Here is a 26392-nt window from a genome sequence, read left to right on the forward strand (position 1 = left end):
TTATTCGAATTGACGCGGCTCGAAAATCGAGAAGATTTTATCCAGTCATACAGTCGCGGAAGACTCCGGGGACACATGTACCGTAGAGCAACATACAGAAACCGTGGCTGATGCTTTTAAAACGAGTTGCGAAGAAACCTGTGACTATAAGCAGTTTCCACTCGTTTGCCTAACAGGATGGCGCCTCGAGTGCAGCATAACCAACGACATACTTTTGCGGAATCCGTGATGAATTCTATATCGTAGAACCGCTGAAGATTTGGCCCCAGAAAGAAATAACTGCCAGAGGAAATATGTTTGCAGCAGTCAGCAATGATCCTATAAGGTTTTGGATTAATGGGATTTATTTTGAAGCCAATGTGATATATACACTGATGTTGCCCTAGTAATGAGTGCTGCGCGGCAGAATTTTACTGGAACGTTTCACGGAGTAGGAACACAGCAATGGATCTCTGTGTCCAGTTCAACAAACTCACACACGTCATTATCTACCAAACATTTTGGGTACAAATTCGACTGAGAGTATAAACGTTGTGGAAATTCTTGTCAGAATAACAAACCGACCGGAAACGATGCTTCTGGTATAGGAACGTTTTTCACTGGTAACCACTTGACAAACATAGCTGCTGTGTTACGTCCATTGTTCACTCACCGACGAATAGCGACGTTAAAGCCCCGCTTCAATATTTACCGTTTGATCGATTAGAAGATAAACAGACCGTTTAATATGAAATACGTTTCCTATTTAAAAAAAGGCAAGTCTGTTTCTACAGTTCAATGAAAAAATGTGTACTCCAGTGAGGCTGGGATAGATTTATTACTAATGACCTTGCAGTGTCATCTACTACCTACAATTTTCTACGACGTTGTCCACTGTTGTAATTATCCTCTTAAAATTCTTATAGTGTATGTATAGCTGTGCTGATTTTCTTTCCGCAAAAGGTAAGATTTGCATCATCGTCGCCTTCGCGGGCTATTCCATCTGTCGAAATCTTGCTTTCCATGGCTCGAGTTTGGCTCCTGTTGTTGACCAGGACCTCCGCTGCTGTGCAGAAGAATTGCGACTGCGATTGTCTTGTGCAATTCCTGGTCTCCGTGCGGCATGTTTCCCATAATGCTCTCCTGATCGCTCCACAAGAAACTGCTTACTTTCCTCTTAAAATACCGAATGCATTCATATTTGATATTCCTGTATAAAAAGTGTGATACTTGTTAAAAACAGATGTTATATTTTGATCTTCACATAATTTCTGTTTCCTTAAAGACCTTAGCTTTGGTAGTAGTTTTTGAAATTATACATATATATGTTTTGATAATGTTATGGAGTAGACATGCAAGATATATGCGATTTAGTATTAGAATCAGAGTTTAACAGAGCTCTGGAAGACATGTGACCAAATAACAAACAAGTATCAGCGATAGATAACACAGTTGCTGGGTTTGTGACATCAATGGGGAAGGAGCAGCAAAGCTAGTTTTAAAGTTGTGTGAAATCTAAGAGGCTGCAGACATAGCATCAGACTTTCGCAAAAATATCATCCTTGCAGTACCGAAATAGTAAAGACAGTTAAGTGCACTGTAGAACAGTAAGCTTTTGCATCGAATATTCTGACAAGAGTAATATACAGAAGGTTAGAAAAAAAACGTAGTATCTCTTATATGTCGATCATAAAAATAAGGACAACAGAGAGGCAATTCAGACGTAGCGTTCATAGGACATATCGATCTGAAAAAAGCGTTCGACAATGTAAGATACTGGAGGATGCTGGAAATTCTAAGAGAAGTAGATGTGATCCATAGGGAAAGACCAATAATACATAACATGTACAAGAACTGAGAGGAAGTAATACGAATGGAAGACCAAGATTGTAGTGCTTTGATTAAAAAGGACGTAAGACAAAGATGTAGCCCTTCTCTCCTTATGTTGCTCAATCTGCACATCGAAGAAGCAATGATGGAAATAAGAGGAATGTTCAAGAGTCGGATTATAATTCAGAGTGAAAGAATATCAGTGATAAGGTTCACTGCCATCCTCAGTGAAACTGAAGAAAAGCCACAAGAAGTGATGCATGGAATGAATAGCAAAATATGGATACAGGGTAAACGGAAGGAAAACGGAAGTAATTAATAGCAGCATAATAATGAGATTAATGATAAACTTAACATCAGATTTGTGGACTACGGAGTAGACTAAATTAAGTAATTCTGCGATACTGGAAGCAAAATTATGCATTACAGAGGAAGAAAGTGGAACATTGACAGCAGATTAGTATAGAGAGGATTGGATGGTAACTGATTCATGAACTGTGAAAAAACCGGAGCAGAAGAGAATCGAAGCATTTGAGATTTGGTGGAATAGAACTGTTTTGAATATTAGACGTACTGATGAGAAATGAGGAGATTTTTCAGAGAATAAGCGAAGACAGAAACTTGGAAAAAAAGAAGATATGGATGACGGTACATGTGTAAAGACATTGGTGGTTAATTTCTATGGTACTAGCGGGAGCTCTAGAGGGTACGAACTGTAGCGGAAGCCTGAAATCGGAATACATCGAATAAATAATAGAGGATACAGGGTACAAGAGCTACCCTGAGACGAAGAGGTTGGCACAAGAGAGGAACACGTGGCAGGCAGCACTGAATCGGTTAGAAGAGTAATGACTCCAAACAAAAATATGAAACAAAAAGCTTAGTGTGTGGACAGGGTTCGGTAAGTTATCTTTTGAGAAGGCGATAGCAATCCGTTCAGAAGCAACTACTGTGTATTAGTCAATGTTGCTGAATCTGATTATCTGCTGGAGATATTGCTTTCCATCGTTTTACCATATCGTGTAGGTGTAGGCTAAATAAAACTGGGGGCGGGAAGCAATCTTTGGCGACACCTTGACTGCTTGTTATGGTCTCGTCGTTGGAAGTGGCTAATAGAACAAGGAGTATTTGATACGCGTTTGACACCTTTCAACCAGATGCTCTGGAAAGACCCACTTTCAAAAATGTTTGGAATCTTACTCCGTTATCATCCCCTAGAATACTCTGATGCTTCAGATAAATGCTATCTACGTTTAAGAGTAAATGTATTTCTAAGGAAAAAATAAATTACTAGTCTAGAAGCTACAACTGTATCATATACAGGGCGAATCCGCACTCCACTGGCATAATTTCATAATATTTCTTGAGTATTTTTCTATAGTAAGGCACTAGTACTCTACCCTTCCCCCAACCCACGATTCCTTAAATAATCTTACTTCTATGTATAAAACAACTTGAACTGTCTGATTACTTTACAAATGAGTTAATATGGTAAATATTTGACGTTTAGCGTGAAAAAGCTGTATGGTTGAATACGTAAAACACTACTTATGTTGGTGTGGCAGTTTCTGATTATTCAAAATTAGATAATTGCAGTAATAGGACGTTAATGTATGGAAAAAAAAGAAGACTGAGTTTAGCGACACTGAAGACGAAATGTTTTCTTGGACGCATTCTTAAAGACTCCATGAGTAAAGTCTAAGTAATTTGACTCAGTTTCGAAAAAGATAGTTTTTCACTTGTATCATTGTTTGTGATGTCACATCTCTTGAACACTGCGTAGCACACATAATACAAGACAAAAAAGAACAACGCATCATGAAGAAATTATCCGAACAGGACGGAAATCGGAAGGTATGATGTATATGTACAGACAAAAAAAATGATTACAGTTTCATAAAACTTGATGATTAATTCAAGAAAAAGAGTTTCACAAAATTCAAATGGCTCTAAGCACTATGGAACTTAACATATGAGATCATCAGTCCCCTAGACTTAGAACTACTTAAACCTAACTAACCTAAGGACATCACACACATCCATGCACGAAGCAGGATTCGAATCTGCGATCATAGCAGCAGCGCGGTTCCAGGCTGAAGCACCTAGAACCACTTGGCCACAGCGAAAAACAGTTTCACAAATTGAGCCAGTCACTAATGCGTTGGTCCACCTCTGGCCCTTATGCAAGCAGTTATTCCGTTTAACATTGACTGACAGAGTTGCTGGACGTCCTCCTACCAGATTCTGTCCAAGTAGTGCGTTTGATCGCAAAATCCCAAATTGGTTCGAGGGACCTACCCATAAAGCTTCAAACGTTTCCAATTGAACAGCGATCTGGCGCATTTGCTGTTCAAGTTAGGGTTTCGCACACACTCTCGCTGTGTGCAGGCGGGCATTACCTTGCTGAAAAGTAAGTCCATCGTGGCTTCCCATGAACGACAGCGAAACAAGATGTAGAATATCGTCGACGTACCGCTCTTCTAAAAGCGTGATGTATATGAAAACGAAAGGGGTTCTCCCATGACATGAAATGGCGCTGCCGACCATCGCTCATGGCTGTCGGCCCGTATGGAGGGTTACAGTCGAGTTGGTATCCCAGTGCTGTCTGGGGCGTCTCGAGACACCTCTTCATTGGTCATCGGAACCTGGAATCTCATGAACCGAAGTAGCGTTGTTTTCAGTGATGAGTACCTCTTCGAACAAAGTCCTGGTGACCAGCGAAAACATGTCTGCAGACGTTCCAGATAGCGTTCGGATATCAATCTGACTGTCACCTTCCATACGACCAGACAACCAGGAGTAATGGTCTTGGGTGCCATTTCATTTAGTAGCTATACCCCTTTGGTTGAGGTCTGCGGATCCCTTACAACACAGCGGTAAGTCCACGATATTCTACGATCCATTGTGTTGCCTTGCTGGAATAATATTACAGTAAGATACTGTCCACCTGCGAACGGTGAACGTTTCTTCTGCTGGTATTCGTGCTTGCCGAACCCTGCCTTGGCCAGTAAGGTCACCGGATCTCTCCCCAATTGAGGCAGTCTGCAGCATTACGGGCAGGGCCCTCCAACTTGTTACAGTTTTTGACGATGTAATGCGCCATTTGACAAAATTTGATACAATATCCCTCAGGAGGATATCTAATAATCCATCTATCAATGCCAAATCAAATAATTGTTTGCATAAGGGACAGAGGTGGACCAACGACGTACTAACTAGCTGTAGAATTTGTGAACTCTTTCTCTTGAATAAATCATCCATATATCTGAAACTGTGATAATTTTTTTTGTCTGTACATGCAAGTCATATCAACCAGTTTTCGTCAGTTTCTAATAATTCCTTCGTGCTGTGTCGTTACTTCGTCTTAAGGTGTACGTACTGGATTCCAGTTTTTTAAAAAGAAATTCGGTAATGTAATAGGGTTGACCACGAGAAGTGGTTTAAATTACATTTAAAGTTTTCTTTGCTACCTGTCAGATATTTTATGATTTCGGTCAAATGGTCATAGGTAAGACTGCATTTGTAGTACAGAACTGGATATAGCGCGTCTAAAGCATTCAGCCTGACCGGGTTGTCTTCAAACACGTCACCGACGATTGCCTGGTTGAAGGCATATGCGACACTCATCGGTGAATAGAACGTGATGACAATCCTGAGCGGTCCATTCGGCATGTTGTTGGGCCCATCTGAACCGCGCTGCATAGTGTCGTGGTTGCAAAGATGGACCTCGCTATGGACATCAGGAGTGAAGTTGCGCATCATGCAGCCTACTGCGCACAGTTTGAGTCGCAACATGAAGTCTTGTCGCTGCACGAAAAGCGTTATTCAACACGGTGGGTTTGCTGTCAGGGTTCCTCCGAGCCATAATCCGAAGGTAGCGGTCATCCACTGAAGTAGAAGCCCTTGGACGGCCTGAGGGAGGCATGTCATCGACAGCTCCTGCCTCTCTGTATCTCCTCCATGTCCGAACAACATCGCTTTGGTTCACTCCGAGACGCCTGGACACTTCCCTTGTTGAGAGCCCTTCCTGGCACAAAGTAACAATGTAGACACGATCGAATCGCAGTATTGATTGTCTAAGCATGGTTGAACTACATACAACACGAGCCGTCATTCCTGGTTTAATGACTGGAACTGATCGGCTGTTGGATCCCCTCCATCTAATAGGCTCTGCTCGTGCATGGTTGTTTACATCTTTAGGCGGATTTGGATATTTGGAAATTTGCTTTAAGCCCTTATGGAGTGAAGTTGCGCATCATGCAGCCTACTGCGCACAGTTTGAGGCGCAACATGGGACGAAACTGCTGAGGTCATCGATCCCTAAGCCTACACACTAACTTAAACTAACTTACGCTATGGACAACGTACACACCCATGCCCGAGGGAGGATGGGAACGAGGGGGGGCGGGGGGGGGGGGGGGGGGGGGAGCCGCACGGACTGTGACAAAATGCCTCGGCTACCCCGCGCGGCGGGGGGATTTATTAACATCTCTGAACAGTCAAAGGGAATGTGTCTGTGATGCAATATCCACAATCAACGGCTATCTTCAGGAGTTCTGGATACTAGGATGATGCAACACGTTTTTGATGTGTGTACATTTCCTCGAACATATATGTCTTATATACATTACTGGCCATTAAAATTGCTACATCACGAAGATGACGTGCTACAGATGCGAAATTTAACAGACAGGAAGAAGAAGTGATTAGCATTTCAGAGCATTCACACAAGGATGGGTCCGGTGGGGACACCTACAACGTGCTGGCATGAGGAATGTTGCCAACCAATTTCTCATACACAAAGAGCAGTTGACCAACGTTGCCTGGTGAAACGTTGTTGTGATGCTTCGTGTAAGGAGGAGAAATGCGCACCATCACGTTTCCGACTTTGATCAAAGTCGGATTGTAGCCTATCGCGATCGCGGTTTATCGTATCGCGACATTGGTGCTCGCGTTGGTCGAGATCCAATCACTGTTAGCAGAATATGGAATCGGTGGGTTCAGGAGGGTAATACGGAACGCCGTGCTGGTCCCCAACGGCCTCGTATCACTAGCAGTCGAGATGACAGGCATTTCATCCGCATGGCTGTAACGGATCGTGCACCCATGTCTCGATCCCTGAGTCAACAGATAGGGAAGTTTGCAAGACAACAACCATCTGCACGGACAGTTCGACGATGTTTGGAGCAGCGTGAACTATCAGCTCGGAGACCACGGCTGAGGTTACCCTTGACGCTGCATCACAGACAGAAACGCTTGCGATAGTGTACCCAACGACGAACCTGGGTGCACGAATGGCAAAACGTCATTTTTTCGGATGAATCCAGGTTCTGTTTACAGCATCATGATGATCGCATCCGTGTTTGGCGACATTTCGGTGAACGCGCATTGGAAGCGTGTATTCGTCATCGGCATACTGGCATATCACCCGGCGTGGTGGTATGTGATGCTATTGGTTACACGTCTCGGTCACCTCTTCTTCGCATTGACGGCACTTTGAACAGCAGACATTACATTTCAGATGTGTTACGACCCGTGGCTCTACCCTTCATTCGATCCCTGCGAAACCCTACATTTCAGCAGGATAATGCACGACCGCGTGTTGCAGCTCCTGTACAGGCCTTTCTGGATACAGAAAATGTTCGGCTGCTGCCCTGGCCAGCACATTATCCAGACCTCTCACCAATTTTTCACGTGTGGTCAATGGTGGCCGAGCAACTGGCTCGTCACAATACGCCAGTCACTATTCTTGATGAACTGTGGTATCGTGTTGAAGCTGCATGGGCAGCTGTACGTGTACACACTATCTAAGCTTTGTTTCACTCAATGGCCAGGCGTATGAAGGCCGTTATTACGGCCAGAGGTGGTTGTTCTGGGTACTGTTTTCTCAGGATCTATGCACCAAAATTGCGTGAAAATTTAATGGCATGTCAGTTCTAGTGTAATATATTTGTGCAAATGAATACCCATTTATCATTTGCATTTCTTCTTGGTGTAGCAATTTTAATGGCCAGTAGTGTATCAAACTCGTAAAAAAAAATGTGAGCTACAAAATAAACAAATGTTTGATGATAGTATTTTTAACAGTTTTTTACGTCTTATCTCAAACAGTCGATGGAGGGGGGGGGTTGGTTGGGTTGGGGATGATTGATGCGCTCTATGATATTTTTGCCCCAGTTCGGAAATATCGTGGACAAGGATGCATGGAACTGCAGAACCAGAGCTCTTGGTAGCCCACGTGACGCCGTTGTGCCACGGTGGGTAGTGATTCGCGGCGCCATTCTCGGCTCCACAGTGCACGCCTGCCTGTGGCTACCGATTGCCGGCCGCTACGCAGCCACGGCTCGGCTCGCGTGAGGGGGCGTAGCGCTGGCGCTTGAATAATGCAGCCGGCTGCCGCTTATCTGGCGCTCGCCCCCGCTGCCCGCTGCCCGCCGCCCGCCGGCCTCGCCAACCTAATTTCCTGGCGTGCGCCGCGGCGCCATGCATAGGCAACGAGCCGTGTGCCATTACTCCCCGCGGGGACCACTTGCTGTGCGCGTTTCGTGATTGGCCTGTTCCTGCGGCGCGGTCACGTGGCCGCCGCCGCGCTAACGTGTCGATATGAGCTTTCCCGGCCCGGCAGCGGCCGCACCGACGCCGGGCGCCGCGGCGCGGGCAGCCATGTTGGCTCCGGCTTGAGTGATGGCGCGCCGGCGCATGCAGATAGCGCGCGCCGCACGCGACGCCCGGCGCGGGTTATCTCGGCGCTTAATTGCGAGACCGCCCTATCTCGGGACAATTGAGGCGGAGCGCATTGTTCCAAAACAAATGCTCCCGCAGCCCGCAATGGCGCATTTGTGGCGTCGATTCCGTTACGCTTTTTTATGACCTCAGGCTTTGTTCACCGTTCCTGTGATCGTCTGCCGTCTAGCATCGATCTATACTAGCAGTAGTCAGAAACTGATGTCTCCCGTTTCTTGTTACGAGAGGCGTTCAATAAGTATACCGCACTTCTTTTTTCTGAATGTAGTCTGCTTTTATTCAGCAGTCCAACTCACCTACTATTTCGCACTCTTTTGGCTACAAAACCCTATTCGTCAACACAATTTCCGTTCAATGTGACGGTATTACTCCACCTTACTGGAAGGGCCTCTATGCTCGCATCGCACCACTCTGCTGGACGGCGGAGCGAACGTCTTGCTACATCAGTATCGTGCCCATTAACCATGTACTGCTTCCCACGAAGTGTATCCTGCAGTAGGCTAAACAGACGGAACTTCGAAGGTGGGAGATTTGGGCTGTGGAGTGGATCTGAAGGAAGAGTCCAATGAATTTTTAAAACCTCCTCTCAGATATGCAGCCTAGATGAGACTTTACACCGTCATGAAGGAGAGGTTACCTTGCATGGTTGTCGCGACAAACATGCTGAAGTCTTTTCTTCAGTTTCCTGACGGCGGCACAATTCACTTCACAACTGGTTGTTGTGCAATGAAGGGCCATAGCAAACACAGTCCCAGAACACTGTCGCCATGACTTTACTGGCTGAGGGTGCGGCTTTGAACTTTTTCTTTGGTTGAGAAGTGGTGTGGCGCCATTCCATGGAATGCCATTTTGTTCCCGGTTCGAATTGATAAATCCACAGCTGCGAGTCGCTGGCTTATACGTGGGAGATCGGGAAGGTGTCAGCGACCTTGTTGCGATCTTGATAGACTCTTCGCCCAACCACTCACAGCGCTTTTGTTCACTGCCAGCCATTATGAAGGCTACGTATAGTGCTGCTACGTATCGGAACTTCATGAAACGATAGAGGTGCAGCGGAAATATTCACGATGCCCCATAACAAATTACACATTTTCATCAAACCGAAATTAGCACAGAAAAAAAAAGTTTTGCATTACTCATTGAACGACTTTGGCACATGCCAGGGATAATCATATAAAGTTTTTTAATTACACGACGAAAAAATCACTTTGTGGCCATCGAACTTGGTGATAATGTCAGTTATTTTCTATCTTTTCGTCTTCCAGCGCGACACGAATACTCTAGCCATGGATCACTTGGCATAAACTTTGCTTGTAGAACTCCACCTTTTGAGTATTCAGGGAATGTTCCCCCTCGCAGATCACCCTGTCATCAGTGGTTTCCTCATCCGAGGAAAGAAGTGTTACGTCAGGAGAATGTCGGGCGTGAGCCAAAATTTTATAGGCCAAAGGATTACCATGTTTGGTTGTTGTCTGCAAATATATAGCTGGTGCGTTGTCGAGATACGAAAACACCTCCCTGGGCAACTTCCCTTTACGATTCCTCTTGACAGCCTCCCCTAAACTCGTCTGATACTTGAGCAGTAATGCTCCTGTCACGACTTACCCCCTACCAGTAAAGTCTGTTCTGATCACATCGTTGCATTCCAAGGAACAGCTCGCGTCACTTTGCCCGACGGTGGACAAGCCTTCGCCTCGTTTCCATTCATTGTTTTCCTGTTGGAAGCGATTGCCACCCTGTATCTGTCGAAATGGCCTACGTCAATGGCTGACAAAATAGACATCCGTGTTCAAGGATGAACGAAAGTTTTTGGAAAGCTATGAGGTAACAGTGGAAAGTAGCACTACAGACGAAGGATGTACCCACATGTTATGTGTATTTCACTTCGTTTTCGTACTAACAACGGAGAAGTGAACTAAAGACGTACATTTGTGACCTATCTACGTGTTTGTAATGGTCCGCATCTCGTGGTCGTGGGGTAGCGTTCTAGCCTTCTACGCCCGGATTCCCGGCGAGGTCAGGGATTTTCTCTGCCTCATGATGGCTCGGTATTGTGTGATGTAGTTAGGTTTAAGTAGTTCGAAGTGCTAGGGGACTGATGACCTAAGATGTTAAGTCCCATAGTGCTCAGAGCCATTTGAACCTTTTTTTTTTTTTTTTTTTTTTTTTTTTTGTAAAGTGCGTTCTTAAAATGAGTACCCAAACTACTCGGCTAACAAGATATTGGAATGTTATTCAAAAGACTATTCAGTGTATTAACAGGTATGTAGCAAGCTGATACCCGATGGTATAGAATTTACTAAACAATGTTAAAAATTTACCTTATGCTGTCTCATTATTGTCATGGGAAAAGTATTAGCAAATCTATTAAGAACTGTTCTGATTCATATGATTTCTGACGGTCTCTGTACGAACACCTGATGTTTTTCGTCTGTTTACCCTGTCATACTATATGCATCCTGAGCACTGTAATAATGCAGAGACATTGCTCTCGTCCTCAAAGCCGGTACGAGAACATTTTCCCACAGAAGAGAGATTTCATTTGCTCCTGCCCTTTTCCCTCTATTCCCTCGCACGGTTGCACCCGCATAAGTTTTCGCTACGACTTGCGATAAGCTCTTATACAAATCTTACAGTTGTGGCGCCTTTGGCACCGCCCTCTGCGTGGCGCCCCAAAGCAGCGGCTTGGCGTCGTTTAGCGTAAAACGTGCCTTCTAATGCTAACACAGCACGTCCCACGTACGTCCCCACAGAACAGTGACATACATTGTTCGAACAATAATCTAATAACAGCTTTTAAACTTCTTTCTTTCGCTGCTACAACAATGAATGGCATTCCGTTCCTCAATAAGACGAGTGTAAGACTTAACGAAACAAAAAAAGCACTATAAGATAAATTTGGAAAGAGACATTGTTCTAAGACTCCTCTTTTCCCTACCCACACAATTCTGAAATGTTAATTTGCTACTGTTCCGGCGACCCAATTTCTTATAATTAAATGAAGACGTCCGAAAGAACAGATACCATCTTCATATAGTTAAGGCTAAGTGGACATTGACCTTCTTCTGTGCTGGATGCAAACGCATTGCCCGAACTCTTACGAGACTGGGTAAGATTGTCTGCCGCGAGTAATGAGTGTAATGGGTAGGGTAACTACGAATGTAGTCTGTGTGCATTAAGTTGGGAATGTGGGTCTCACGGGGAGCGTGCAAGGGATAAATCCCTGCAGCCGCACTATCCTCTGTACTCTCGGTGGCTCAGATTGGTAGAGCGTCTGCAATGTAAACAGGAGATCCCGGGTTCGAGTCCCAGTCGAGGCACACATTTTCAACTGTCCCCACTGATGTATATCAACGCCTTTCGACAGCTTAGGGTCTTGATTTGATTATCATTTCATTCTTATAATCAAATCTCGTACTAAGGCATTAAATAAACATATGATGCATCTTAATAGTTGTACAATCATGTTCAGAAGAAAACAGAACACATTGAACGATTAGAGATAGGACGGTCATATTCAAAGGACATGTCTTACTGTCAGTACGTTCCGCTTTTCAGTGACCTCGCTTCAGAATGTGTCCTGTTGCGCAGTAGGCACAGGGTTTGTCATGGGCGCTGATAACGTGTTCCATGCGTGATGGCATCGACACGTATAAGGCACGAATGGCGCCCTGTGGTATAACTATCCCTGCTCCATTCACCTTGTTGCAAAGTGCATCTGTGGTGGTTGGCATTGGGTGAGAGCGCTGCAGCCGTCGTTTCCCTGTATCCAACAGATTTTCGACTGAGGACAATTCTGGCGATCTGGCGGGCCAAGGCAAAAGGTTGACATCAAGTGACGACAAGGATGCTCATATTCGTGCTGCAGCATGTGGTCTTGCGTTGTCTTGCTGAAAAATGGCGTCTGCGATGATGTGCAGAACGGGTATGGCTACGGGTCACAGGATATGATTCACGTGGGTCACACTAGTCACAATGCGCTAGACAAGCACCAACTGTGGTTTGTGGTTGTACCCAATAGCACCCCCATACCATAGGGATTTGAGCTGGCGCTGTAAGTGTTGTGCGAATACAGTCACACTGATGCCTCTCTTCCTGTCTGCGCCGAACCAAACTGCGGTCATCATTTTCAAACAACAGAACTGGGAATCGTCTGAAAACACTATCTGATGCTTTAGCTGTCCCCAGTGACTTAGACACCATTGTGTCTAGCATGTGTGTGCGCATTCATCAAAGGCAGGCAGAGAAGTGGATGACGCGCACGTAACCATTGCCGTAATAAACGGCGATGCACTGTCAGCCCTGATACTGTACGATGAGTTCCACTATTCCACTGTTGCGCCAGAGCCGAGGAAGGCGCAGGTCTGTCCCGCAGTGCCATTCGGATGAGGTGTCGACCTCCTCGAGGAGTGGAGAGGGGGTGGGGGAGGAGGGGGCTAGGTAATGCGACGCGACCCATCTCGTCGTGTTCTACGGCCTTCCTTGCACTTCCGAAACAGTCCGTCCAACACGAGCAGCAATTTACCGAATGGATGCATCATATTCTTTCATGTCAATAATACTCCCTCTTTCAAATTCACTGATTTGAGAGTACGGTTCGCGCATACCTCTGCGAGACATCCTGCATGTCTGCTCAAGTCACACTAATTCATTACCTTCGGATTATAGCGACAGCGAGAGCCCCACGCACATTTTACCAAGAGGAGGTGTTTCCCCGCGATATCGATGTTGACGTTTAACCTGCGGGCCGACATGTTTCAAATGCTAAGCATTTCTGCAGAACATCAAAACATGCTAACGGACGTGTCCGCTGAATGTGAATGTTCTGTCTCTAGTCGTTAGAGGTGTTCCGCTTTTTCTGAACACGATGATTCGAAAATCCTATTACAGTCTTCGAGGAGTTGTAGAGGAGACTTAGTAGATGAAGTTTTGAGAAGGAACACATGTCCTGAAACGTACCGCTTGGGTGTAAAGCAAGTTAGAATATCGGATCACTTTCAAACCTGCCGCTTCACGGTATATTTTGACCTGTGCACTGTGGGAGTACGTGGCATGGACAGTGTTTCGAGTACTTGTCCTCTGGTTCTCTTCTACGAGACGAAGGACGTCCTCTTCCAAGTAGACAGTGCGGCGCGACCCTCCTAATTTCGAAATTACCATTTTATTTTATTTATTTATTTATTTACTTTTTGCAGCCGTTGTTGTAGTCTCAGCTTTTGTGAGTACCAACAAGTGGGAGATTTCAAAGTGAACCGATTTTCAAACTTATTTCATTTCCAAATAGTACATTTCAGGACGTGTACGCCTCATCAAAACTCATCACTCCTCTCTGCAACCGCTAGAAACCCCTAATCGAATTCTGAATCACTTTCTCTAAGCTACATAGCATTGCAGTGTAAATATTGTTTTGTGGTGAGAGGGTGCGGGAGGGGTAGCGTGCAGAAGAGAGACTGATTGACGTCGGTGGGGGTGCTAAAGTCTCTCCTGGAACTAACATGTATTAAACATATTTAAGAAGTTATTAACAAATATTCTATTACTCATACATTTTTACACTTCAATTTTTGAAGATGAATGTCTGTGTCATTACGAGGAATACTGACAATGAGTTTACCTGTTTATGTTTTTATAGAAAATAAACACTAATGCATCTATTATTTACTATGCAGCTATTGTTGGTACACTGATTCATACCTTCACGGAGTTCCAAGGTGAAATATGTTAATCTCTGGGCGCGTTTTACACTCACTGGAAGAGTTTGGCTGGAATGTAGGATTCCACATGGAACATGGATATCCCTAATATTTCATAAATAGTTAAAGATATCAAAACCAATACTTTGCTAGTACGGGCTTGCTTAGACTTACTCATTTCCACGAATGCAAGTAGCATATCGGACAAACTTCCTCCAGCAATCTCGATCAGCTGCCAAGGTTTCAGCTTCCTCTCCATTTATGTCCGTGCACTGCATGTCCTTTGTAAAAGTCCGTTTCAAGGCGTAAAGTGGTATTCCTCCATTTACGTATCCATCCGTTGGTTTCTACAACAGTGCTGATTTGGGGGATTCCTCCATCTTTCGGGTGTAGAATATTCCCAGCAAGCGAAACAAAAAGACAGTTTCAAAACATGCAAATATTTTAAAAAGTGTTTACTATGTGCTTCTGCTAATGAAATTCGATATTTCCTAAATTGAAAGTACAAACTTGTGTCACTTCTAAATGCAACGTGCCAATGAACAGGTGTTTCATTCCTGTCACTTTAATGTTGATGGGAATCGTGGCTAGACTGTTCTCTGCCGGTTTGGCTTTCAGATTGCCCATCTATTTGTCAGAAGCATCATTCGAAAAAGCAACAAGCATTCTGTAAGGGGAGCGTCGACTACCATAGTAGTTCAGCTTCTGCTATTAAGAAAATTCATAGTTTCTGAAAAATAAATCTACTATAACAAGCTACGAACGTCAAACGTCCTAAAAAAAATAGTCGCCCACAAATTGATTGACTGTCAACTGCAGAACATTTCGTTTAGGTATGGTGAATCATTTGAAGGTAACCGCTTTTCATAAGGACTTCTTGCATACATACATTTTCTTCAATTATGAATCTTGCATCTCGTGAGCTGCTACAGAAACAAAACGATACGAAATTACATAATAAAAAGTACCGCACATCTGTGGATGTATGTAAATACCGACTCCCGAACGTTTATGCATGAAAGAGGAAGGTCTTCATAGCGTGAGAGTGAGGGGATATGAGATGGGAGAGCGAGAGAAAAATGTACTTCAGCTGTCTTTCTTCACTTGTACCTGGATACAATAGCCGAGGTAAAATAGACAGAGGGACAATATTTTCATCGGCAAGTGTGTTTGGACAACATTTGCTAACTCTCAGCGGCCCCAGAGCATCATCCAGGCAACGAGCTACTGTAATAAATGTTGTAAGTTCGCAGCCATATCAGTTTTAAAAATGCCATGTATATAACTGTAACTGCTAGAGTTAACTACAAATGACTAACACCATCGCAGGAGTTATAACTATAAAGTGCGAAATGAAGAGACGATAGAGGAAAAAATGATGAAAGGCAGGGCAGGAAGGTAATTGAAAACGGTTTCCAGAAAACAGTGATAGATTTATCCGATATGTGGCATGCATGGGCCGTTAACCTAACTGTACAGCGGGAGAAAGAGTAGAATTGTGAAATTATGAAAACAACGAAGAATTAACGATTTAAAACAGATAAACTCAGAGGAAAATCTTCAAATGGCCAAGATCGCTATTAAAGCATTTATTTCGATAAAAGGTTTAGGTTGGACTATGTCATCGTCTTCGGATCTTATGCTCTACAAATTCGCATCCACCGAAAATGGTAACTTAATCATACCAAAAACGGTGATCTAAATAAATGATTTGCTAGCGACCTCGGCCTTTTGAAGGTTCTCTTCTGAGTGTATCACGCTGCAGATCGCCCCATCTGGCGCAATGTCAGGACGTACAAAGCTATAAAATATGTTATCAAAAACAGTGGATATGATAGGCGTGCGATATAAAGAAAGGATGATGGCATCAAGCTAGTCCAAGGCATTCACACAACAAAATTTTTCGAGAATTAGAATAAAATCCTTAACTGCCATTCAGTTCTAGTGGGGAAGAAATGAAGCGCAGGAAACATCAAAGCAGTCTTACTGGCCCTTATTTCCGTCTGAACGTTGTAACACGTCAGTTTTGTTTTGTTTTGTTTATTTTGCTGAGGTTAATTACATAATACCCTCCCCTTTAGACCGGCTGCATCTTCGTGTCCTCAAGAAAAAAAAAGAAAAAAGCAACACGTATCACGGTATCGCTAAGAAGGCTGACGTCTAGAAGCTTCTTAGTAATGCAAAGATCAATATCGACTCCCGCGTGAAAATAGCGAGCACTGACGTGTCCGAACTCAGTTGCGTCCCCCCAGGGCAATGAAAAGACAACGAACGTATCAAACCTGTCCACGACTTCCTCCAGCCCACTGGCTGCCATTTGAATGGGGCCGTCCGAATATCGATCGACAGCCTCGCCAGGCGAAGCAGACGACGCCACATTGCCAGCTAAACTCTTCCTGTGGAACCACACGTCCCGTGACGAACTGTAATGGTTGCAATGAGAGGAAAAAAATGGAGGGGGCGCATACGCTGTTGTCTAACGTCTGCACGGTGTGTAGGGCCATCTCTGAAGCGTCGTTATCACATGTACTCTACAAACAAAGACAAGTTTTTCATACAAACAACAAAGATGCAATTGGCCACCAAATTAACAACAGAGAAAATTAAAGACAACAATTACATAGACCAACGATTTTTTGTTGTTGTTGAAAAAACTGTATTTACTTTGATAGCTGATCTTTTTATACGTTTATGAGCTGAATCCCAATTTAGCCTTAGTTTTCTTGTATCACCTATAGTTTCCGAGTAATATGGTTTTTATTACGTCACCATCATCATCATCATCATTTAAGACTGATTATGCCTTTCAGCGTTCAGTCTGGAGCATAGCCCACTTATAAAATTCCTCCATGATCCCCTATTCAGTGCTGACATTGGTGCTTCTTCTGGTGTTAAACCTATTACTTCAAAATCATTCTTAACCGAATCCAGGTACCTTCTCCTTGATCTGCCCCGACTCCTCCTACCCTCTACTGCTGAACCCATGAGTCTCTTGGGTAACCTTGCTTCTCCCATGCGTGTAACATGACCCCACCATCTAAGCCTGATCACCCTAACTGCTACATCTATTGAGTTCATTCCCGGTTTTTCTTTGATTTCCTCATTGTGGACACCCTTCTGCCATTGCTCCCATCTACTAGTACCTGCAATCATCCTAGCTACTTTCATATCCGTAACCTCAACCTTGTTGATAAGGTTACCTGAATCCACCCAACTTTCGCTCCCATACAACAAAGTTGGTCGAAAGATTGAACGGTGCACAGATAACTTAGTCTTGGTACTGACTTTCTTCTTGCAGAAGAGACTAGATCGTAGCTGAGCGCTCACTGCATGGGCTTTGCTACACCTTGCTTCCAGTTCTTTCACTATGTTGCCATCCTGTGAGAATACTCATCCTAAGTACTTGAAACCGTCCCCCTGTTCTAACTTTGTTCCTCCTATTTGGCACTCAATCTGTTTATATTTCTTTCCCACTGACATTACTTCCGTTTTGGAGATGCTAATCTTCATACTATAGTCCTTACATTTCTGATCTAGCTCTGAAATATTACTTTGCAAACTTTCAATCGAATCTGCCATCACAACTAAGTCATCCGCATATGCAAGACTGCTTATTTTGTGTTCACATATCTTAATCTCACCCCGCCAGTCTATTGTTTTCAACATATGATCCATATATAATATCAACAACAGTGGAGACAGGTTGCAGCCTTGTCTTATCCATGAAACTACTCTGAACCATGAACTCAATTTACTGTCAACTCTTAACTGCTGCCTGACTATCCATGTAAAGACCTTTGATTGCTTGCAAAAGTTTGCCGCCTGTTCCATAATCTCGTAGAACAGACAATAACTTCCACCTAGGAACCCGGTCATATGCCTTTTCTAGATCTATAAAGCATAGACACAATTCCCTGTTCTACTCACTACACTTCTCCATTATGTGCCGCAAGCTGAAGATCTGGTCCTGACAACCTCGAAGAGGCCTAAACCCACACTGATTTTCATCCAATTTGTCCTCAACTAATTTTCCTTTCAACAATACCTGAGAAGATTTTACCCACAACGCGGATTAAATAGATACCTCTGTAGTTGTTACAATCTTTTCTGTTTCCATGTTTAAAGATTGGTGTGATTACTGCTTTTGTCCAGTCTGATGGAACCTGTACCGACTCCAAGGCCATTTCAGTTATCCTGTGTAGCCACCTGACATTCCACTGTCTTTAATGAGTTCCGACTTAATTTCACCCACCCCAGCTGCTTTATTGCACTGCAATCTCTTGACCATTTTCTCCACTTCCTCAAATGTGATGCTATTTCCAACATCATTCCTATCCCATTCTACCTCGAAATCTGGAACATTACTGATCGTATTTTCACCTACATTGAGCAACTCTTCAAAATATTCCCTCCATCTGCCCAAGGCATCCACAGGATTCACCAGCAGTTTTCCTGACCTGTCCAAAATACTTGTCATTTCCTTCTTACCTCCCTTTCGAAGGCTGCTAATTACGCTCCAGAATGGTTTTCCAGTAGCTTGACCCATAGTCTCCAACCTGTTTCCAAAGTCTTCCCAAGATTTCTTCTTGGATGCTGCAATTATCTGTTTGGCTTTGTTTCTTTCTTCAACATAACTTTCTCTGTCTACCTGACTTCTAGTATGTAGCCAGCTTTGATACGCCTTCTTTTTCCTTTTACAGGCTGCTTTGACTGTGTCATTCCACCAAGCTGTTTGCTTCATCCTACTTTTACACACTACTGTTCCAAGGCATTCTTTAGCCACTTCTAGTACTGTGTCCCTGTACCTTGTCCATTCCTTTTCCAATGACTGTAATTGACTACATTCAACTGACTGGTACCTTCCTGAGATCGCTGTTATGTACGTGTGCCTGATTTCCTTATCCTGAAGTTTCTACACTCTTATTCTCCTACATATGGTTTTTATTACATTATATTAAAATCGTATGCTGTACGGTAAAAAGGGAAATTAATGAAACGCTTTGTTACAGCATAATCATGATTTGTCTTTACAGTAAGCTACTTAAAACAATGGTATGTGTTAATACAGATTTCACTTGTCAGCTCGATTTCGTTTGTATTTTCTTTCTCTTTTTTCCTTGAAGCTTCTTGTCTAGCTTTTTCTACGAAGAGTCGCTTGCTGAACTTCACGGTGAAATGACCAACAGTAGTCCGCCATCATGTAGGTGTCTCAGCGACCTTGGTAACATTTTTCTATCACTTTAATGTCCTGGTGAAAACGCTCTCCTTGCTCCTCACCAACATCTCCAATAGTGTCCGGGACGTAGTCAAGGTGACTGTTCAAAAACTGAACTTTCAGGGTCATTAAACATCCTAAAGTTTTAAGCTTCTTTAACATTGTAGCTATAACAGAGACATATTCTGGGTCTTTTTCATGTCCTAAGAACTTTGGAACGACTTGCTGGAATGATACCCATGCTTATTTCTAATTGAAGGTCACTGTGGATTCTGAGTTAACATCAAACCTCAATTTTCCAATGTCAGGTCCGACAAAGAGGCCTTCTTTTAGTTTAGCTTCTCAAAGTTGTGGTAAATTTTGGCAGAGATACTTAAAACCTGGTCCATCTTTAGGCAAAGCCTTTACAAACTGTATCATTAGGCCTAACTTTATATGCAGAGGTGGTCGGAGTACGTTTTTTGGATCTACAAGATTTTTGCATAAAACGCTCCTCTCACCAGGTTTTAAGGACTCCCTCACAGGCCAGTTCTTTCTGCATCACTGTTGATCCCTAGCCCTACTGTCCCATTCACAGAATAAAACCACCTTGCTGACCAAGGAGCATGCATGTTACTTTTAGATCGCCACGTATCATCCAACCATGAGCAGAATGGCCTATTTTATTTAGCACTATTTCTAGGTTTTCATAATTTTCTTTGATATGTGCAGAATGTCAAACAGGTATAGATGCATTTGTGTTACCATTGTGTAGTAAAACAGCCTTTAAACTAGTTTTGGATGAATCAATAAACAGCCTTCAGTCTTCCTTTTTGTGTTCAATACCAAAATCATTCATCAGACTGGGAATGTCTGACCAGTACACTAAATAACTTTCTTGTTGAAAAAACTTGGAAAATTGCAGCTCTCTCTTTCTATACATGTATATGCTGGTCCCAACTCCTAATAAGTTCTTTTATTTTAATCCAGAGCCAAGCAATTCAGCTTTTCCTTTCGTTAAGCCTAGATCCATAACCAAATCGTCAAGCTTGGTCTGAGTACAGAATTTGGGCTCTAGACTTTCTGTATCATAATGGAATTCATCATCGTCTGGTTCATCTAAATCAGATTGTACAACACAAAATACTTCTGTTGGAATAGAATTTAAATCACCTGGTGGTTCCGGAACCGGCGAATCTGCACCATGCCCTAATGGTCGGATGGCGGATGGAGAGTTAGGGCAGCTTACTACCTTCTTGTTTTTCGAATTATGACCAGTAACACCAACACTGCATGAGTAGCAATCATCGGAATGATTTCTTGGCTCCCTCCATATCATAGGAACAGCAAATTTAAACCCTTTTTTCTCCTTTTTGGACCATTTTCTCAGATCTTCAACACATATAACATACCTTACGCAGTGCCCAAGATTTATCTTGATCACCAAGTAAGCTGAAATAAGTCAGGTGTCATATTCACCTTCCCGTTACGATGTGTAAAAGTCTTATGTAGGGTGCGAAACTGACCTTCATTTATTCTGCCACCTTACAAAGTTTAGTTCAAAAGTACGATAGATAAACCATTTTCACAAGGTCTGTAATGTATCTTTGGTGTTTTTTAATCACAAATTCAACACAAATATAACAAAAACTGTCAGCAACCACGATTAGACATTGCACTGAGCTCATGTACAGGAAACGGGAAACTGAGGATAGGTTGGCAGTAAACAAAACATCATCTCCAGAATGAGATTTTCACTCTGCAGCAGAGTGTGCGCTGATATGAAACTTCCTGGCAGATTAAAACTGTGTGCCCGAACTGCGAAGACATGGCTTAGCCACAGCCTGGGGGATGTTTCCAGAATGAGATTTTCACTCTGCAGCGGAGTGTGCGCTGATAGGCAAAGGTCGCGAGTTCGAGTCTCGATAGAGCACACAGTTTTAACCTGCCAGGAAGTTTCAAAACACCATCTGCTATCACAAAAATATAGTCGACCATTTTTGCCAGCAAATGTTTTTCAGCAGTGCTACCAACCTCACCTACGTTCATTACACCTCCCTTTTAATTTATTTTACCTATATAAAAGCTGTTACATTCTTTAAAAATCGCTTTATTTAATAAATTTATTTGTAAATTGTGAAAAATGGTGGATGATACACTTTTTTAAGTATCACATTTGGATTTCCCACCCTAAAAATACATAAGAATAAGGTATTTTCAGCAGAAAAGATTTTTCCATCGTTGGCCTGTGTTATTATTCAAAGCAAGGCATTACATCTCGAATACTTATACTGCAAATGCGGCCCCACACATCACTCTTAAAATTGAGCAAACAGAGAAATAAGATTAGAATTCAACGTTCAGTCGACGAGCTAATTGTAGACGAAGAGCAAGCTCAGACTGGTGAAGGATATTGTCTGAGACCTTTTCGAGAGAACGATGTAGATCAATGCCTTAGTGCTTTTGGTGTAATCAGGGGAGAGCTAAATCTCTGGCCGGATGGGGTATCGAAACTCGGTTCTCCGGAATGCAAGTCCCTGGTCGTTCCCAATGGACGATTTTGCTCGCAGCGAGAGAAGTTGTGCAACATAAATTTTGTAACTATGGCAACTTGTTTTCAGAATATGGAGCATCAAAGTACCAAAAGCAAGTAAGTGAGAAGAGTAGTGAACACACGTCCTTCGATGTTGCAAAACCCGTACGTACCTCAGAGTTGATTTTCTACATATATATAACCTTCTGTAACATAGTTCCCTGCCCTTTCTTTTAATTTCAATTCTTTCGCAGAAGTGCGATCTGGCAGCGGTTAAAAGCGGTCTTTGGCGCAAAGATTAGTCCGTGAACAACATGTGCATAAAATAGAACTCTTAAATATTTTCACGCAATTTGTTATTTACTATTCCACGCTGATCATTTCTTTTTATGTAGGTGGGAGAGAAATAATATTTTGAGTTTACAGGGGGAAGTTTTTCTTGTAAATCCTAAAAACATCTCGCCGAAACGAAAAACTTCTACTTTTAAGATTGCCATACCATATGGCTCATCATATATGTCAAAAACACTTTCGTATTTCACGATAATACAAAACGAGTTGCACTTCTTTGAATTTTGCTATACCTTCAGTCAGTTTTGTCTCGTAAGGACTTCATACGTACAGTAATTCTCTAGAATAGGACGGATGTGGGTTGTGATGGCAGTCTCTTTGGTAGATTTGTTACATTTTCTTCCTGACCTGCCAAGAAAACGCAGTCATTTGTTTGCCTTCCTCACATCAATTTCTTTGTCATGGCTCCAATTTCAGTTATTCGTAACTGTAACCCCGATGTAGTAAGTCCAGCAGACAACCATTACAGTATTGTGATTTATCGCGTAAGCAAAAATTAACATGTTTGTACTTTTTTTACTACCCATGTGGAAGACCTCACACTTTTTCTTGATCAGAACCAGCCGCCACTCTTCGTATCGTGCAGAGGTCCTGTCTAAGACATTTTACATTTCGTTTCGATCTTCTGGTGACTGATTTGTATGTTGAACGACAGGAACGGCTGCAAAGAATCTGAGAGGAGTACTCAGATTGCCTTCAAAATTGTTTACATAGATGAAGATGAGAAAAAAGCCTTTACCCCTTACTGTGGACACTCCAGATATATCTCCGGTTTTACTAAATAACTTCTCGTCAGACCACGAATACAGTCACACAACTCAGACGATACTATGAAGGCACACAATCTAAATAAAAGCTATTTCCGAAGAAATTTATTGTGTCAAACATGTTCTGGAATTCTAGATGGTGGCCTATTGAATCAACATGAGACCCACTAGCGTTGACACTCATTACTTCGTCTGAATAAAAAGGCAACTGTGTTTCACTAGACCTGTATTTTCTGAATCAGTGCTGGCTAAGTGTTAATAGATTGTTTTCTGAGAGTGATTTCATAATGTTAGAAAACTGTATATGTTCCAGAATCGTACCACAAATCGACGACAGTTTTTCGTTTTCCTTTCGTGCGCATTGATGTGACCTGTGCAAGTTTTCAATCTTTAGGTATGGATCTTCCGTCAAGCGTTTTTCGTGACTGCTAAAAAATAAGCTATTTTATCAACGTACTAAGCAAGGACCCTAACTTGCATACGATCTGGACCGACAGACTTTACTAAGTGACTTGAGTTGTTCCGCGACACCGAGGGTATCTACTTGCGAATTACTCATGTTGACAGATATTCTTGATTCTAAGTCTAGAATATTTACAGTATCGTACTGGGTAAAGAAATTTCGGAAAACCGGGTTTACTAACTCAGTTTTCGTGGCACTGGTTTCAACAGCATTATCTTTGCTACAACACAGTGTTGGTGTTAATTGTGCCTTGCCGCTGGTGTTCCTTCCATATGTGTATTTTCTGGTAAATTTCAACGAAGAGTTTTGTTGTGTAAATTATTAAAATCTTCTCAGACTAATCTTTCAACATCTGCAAACTGTTGATAATCGTTTAAGAACTGCATGGGAATGGTAAACGTTTATGAGTTTAATTCAGAATATATGAGTCAGGGTGATTAACTTCAGAAATTAGCACGGAAAGGTTTATGAACTCCTTGTCTCGTGGTCTCTCAAGTCAGAAGCAGTCAATGATCTTTATCCACACATCAGAAAAAGTTTTGCATCACCCCGGTTCCCAGAACACATGAAGATAGACGTTGACTGTGGATATTTTATCACAGACACAGTCCCGTTGACTGTTCAGAGATGCCACTGAACCCGCCCAAAGATGTAAACAACCATGCATCCATGCATGAGCAGCGCCTCTTAGATGGACGGGGTCCGATAGCCGATCAGTTCCAACCATTCCACCAGAAATGATGTACACGGCTGGTGTTGTCTGTAGTTCAACCATGCCTAGATGGCCAATACCGCGGTTCGATCGCCCACACATCGTTACTATGTGCCAGGAAGAGCTCTCAACAAGGGAAGTGTCCAGGTGTCTCGGAGAGAACCAAAGCGATGTTATTCGAACGTGGAGAAGATACAGAGAGACAGGAAATGTCGATTACGTGCCTCGCTCGGCCGCCCAAGGGCTACTACTGCAGTGGATGACCGCTACCTACAGATTATGGTTCGGAGGAACCCTGACGGCAACGCCACCATGTTGAATAATGTTTTTCGTGCAGCCACAGGACGTCGTGTTACGACTCAAACTGTGCGCAATAGACTGCATGATGCGCAACTACACTCCCGACGTCCATGGCGAGGTCCGTCTTTGCAAGCAGGACAGCATGCAGCGCAGTACAGATGGGCTGAACAACATGCCGAATGGACCACTTAGGATTCTCTTCACCGATGAGTGTCGCATATGCCTTCAACCAGACAATCGTTGGGGACGTGTTTGAAGGCAACCCGGTCAGACTGAACGCCACACTGTCCAGCGAGTGCAGGAAGGTGGACTTCACTGCTGTTTTGGGATGAATTATGTGGGGTTGACGTACGCAGCTGGTGGTCATGGATGGCGCCGTAACAGCTGTACGATACGTGAATGCCATCCTTCAACCGATAGTACAACCAAATCGGCAGCATAATGGTGAGACATTTGTCTTCATGCACGACAATTTTCGCCCCCCATCGTGGACACATCCTGTGAATGACTTCCTCCAGGATAACGACATCACTCGACTAGAGTGGCCAGCACGTTCACCAAACATGAACCCTAGCGAACAAGCCTGGGATAGATTGAAAAGAGATGTTTATGGACTACGTGACCCACCTGCCACCCTGAGTGATGTACGCGAAATCGCCGTTGAGGATGGGGCAGTCTAGACTAATGGTACCTTGATGAACCATTAGATAGTATGCCACTACGAATACAAGCATGCATCAATCCAAGAGGACGTGCTACTGGGTATTAGAGATACCGGTGTGTACAGCAATCTGGACCACCGTCTCTGATGGTCTCGCTGTATGGTGATACAACATGCCACATGTGGTTTTCATGAGCAATGTTGTTTATGTTGATCTCCAATTTTCTGTTCAGGTTCCGGAACTCTCGGAACCGAGGCGATGCAAAACATTCTTATGTGTGTATTAGCGAAGAGTGTGTACCAAATAATCGGTACAGATATCCAGAGGGCTGAAATTTGAAACTACGACCTGACTTCAGAGGAAATGGCTATAGTGAGAAAGTCATTGAAAAAGCTATGACAACACTGGAGAAGTCCAAAAACAACAAAATGCTTGGCACCCCTAACATACAGGGAACGAAATGGGTCATCAGACCTATATTTTATAGCCAGGTTTCCTAACTTCCACAAAGAATACCGTCGAGTAGCTTCTCAAGGCACAAATATTCATGCTTAACTGCGAATGTAACTGGTTTACATTGACGATACCAGATACTGTATTAACAGTCATAAGGAAAGGCATGTCGCAAGACACAACTTTATCAGAAGAGCAAGCTGCGTCTTACCAAGAACACCAGCTATGCTAAAATCAAGCCGTCTGCACGCCGGAGCCGATATTGATCTTTGCATAACTAAGTGTTGTTTTGTGACTGACCAGTTCAGGCACTGTTGGTCCACATTAGTACTGTAATTGGCCATTGCAGCCTGTGTATCATGGAGAGGCTGATACTGAAGCGCTCCTTCTCTGTGATGGATAATGGCTCCAATTATCTAATTATGTGAAGTGACAGAACAATCGACGCGGGAATTTTTGAAATCTTCATCATTTATATGAAGAGCATGATGTGAAAATAAGAGCATGGTGTGCTCTTGGTTGTAAGGTCGACCTTTTCCACTGAGCTATAACGTCTGAAAAGTGTGCGAACAATATATTGCTACATTTCTTTTTAAGAACTAGTAACTAAAGAAAGAACCTAGGGCTATGCGTCTACATCTTCAAATATACTGCACAAACCACTGCACAGTGATCAGTAGAGAGAACATAGTAGCTGTATTACAGGTTGTC

The sequence above is a fragment of the Schistocerca gregaria genome, chromosome 3 (genome assembly GCF_023897955.1).
Source record: "Schistocerca gregaria isolate iqSchGreg1 chromosome 3, iqSchGreg1.2, whole genome shotgun sequence".
NCBI classification, from domain to species: Eukaryota; Metazoa; Arthropoda; class Insecta; order Orthoptera; family Acrididae; genus Schistocerca; species Schistocerca gregaria.